Source organism: Otolemur garnettii, unplaced genomic scaffold (assembly GCF_000181295.1).
Source record: "Otolemur garnettii isolate 467f Iridium unplaced genomic scaffold, OtoGar3 scaffold00112, whole genome shotgun sequence".
NCBI classification, from domain to species: domain Eukaryota; kingdom Metazoa; phylum Chordata; class Mammalia; order Primates; family Galagidae; genus Otolemur; species Otolemur garnettii.
This window is the reverse complement of record NW_003852507.1, coordinates 4,690,204-4,691,346: the sequence shown is the minus strand read 5'-3', so window position 1 is coordinate 4,691,346 and position 1,143 is coordinate 4,690,204. Positions and strand designations below refer to the sequence as shown.

General features: G+C 32.6%; 1 protein-coding gene across 1 annotated transcript in view; it reads left to right on the top strand.

Annotated features, from left to right (window-relative positions):
- MYO1D (myosin ID) overlaps nt 1-1,143 on the top strand; it is a 367,217-nt gene that overhangs the window by 30,837 nt on the left and 335,237 nt on the right. The gene's annotated exons all lie outside the window — the stretch shown is intronic.

Below are 1,143 nucleotides of genomic sequence, written 5' to 3'. Positions count from 1 at the left end.
GGACTCAAATCTGCCACCCTCAGCATATGGGGCTGGTGCCCTACTCCTTGACCCACAGGCACCACCCCATGTCTCTTTTCATAGTAAAGCTGGAAGCAGTCACTTTTTTTTTTTTTTGGCTGGGGCTGGGTTTGAACCCACCACCTCCGGCATATGAGGCCCCGGCACCCTAGCCTTTTGAGCCACAGGTGCCTCCCAGAAGCAATCACTTTTTGTTGATGGTGTAGGCCCTATTACTTGTCCTGTTCCATTGATTTTTTTTCTTTTTTAAAGCAGGCTAAATCTATATCGTCTGTTGAGTGACTGTGGAGAAAAAGAAAAATTAAAATCATTTATTATTGTTGAACTACTTCATGTTGAATTTTACTGTCTCTTAACAAAGTTTGAAAGGGAAAATTAAAGGTGAAATTTTTACATGAGACTTTAATATGTAAGAATAACATATAGTCTTTATTATTATTGTTTTTTGAAGGAGTCAACCCAGAAAGTTAGAAAGATGACAGTGAAAATCACACAGAATAGCACCATCCCGAATAGCCATTGTCAGCATTCTAGTGTAGCCTTCCAGATTTTTTTTCTTGTTCTGCCTGTAACTTTTTATTATTTATTTATTTTTTTTTTTTTTGTGTGTAACTTTTTAGAAACGTAAATATGGGAATATGTTGCTTTAACCTGCATTTTTTCTTTAGAAGGTGTTTTGTTGACGTTTTTATGTGTCAGTAGATCTACGTGTACTTTAGAATGTCTGTAGTTCTGTAGTTACAAAAGTAATAAAGTTATACGAAATTTAGAATTCAAACATTACATAAATTAAAACTTGACAAAGAAAAAGTCTCCCAGAACTCATACCCTAGGTGACATTATTTGGTACATTATATCAACAGTACTTTAAAATTTATTTTTATATAAGATCCAACTATATATACTATTCTTAAAATTGCTTTTTTTTTTTTTAACTTTTCAGCATGTTTTATATTTATTTTTAATATATTATTAGTTGTGTTCCACATAATAGAATACTTACCCAATTTAATGGTGGGAGCTGATATTCACTTTTTGCTAATGAAGATATTCTGACAAATAATTGTGTGTGTGTGTATATACACATATGTATGTGTATATATGTGTGTGTAGATATTTGTC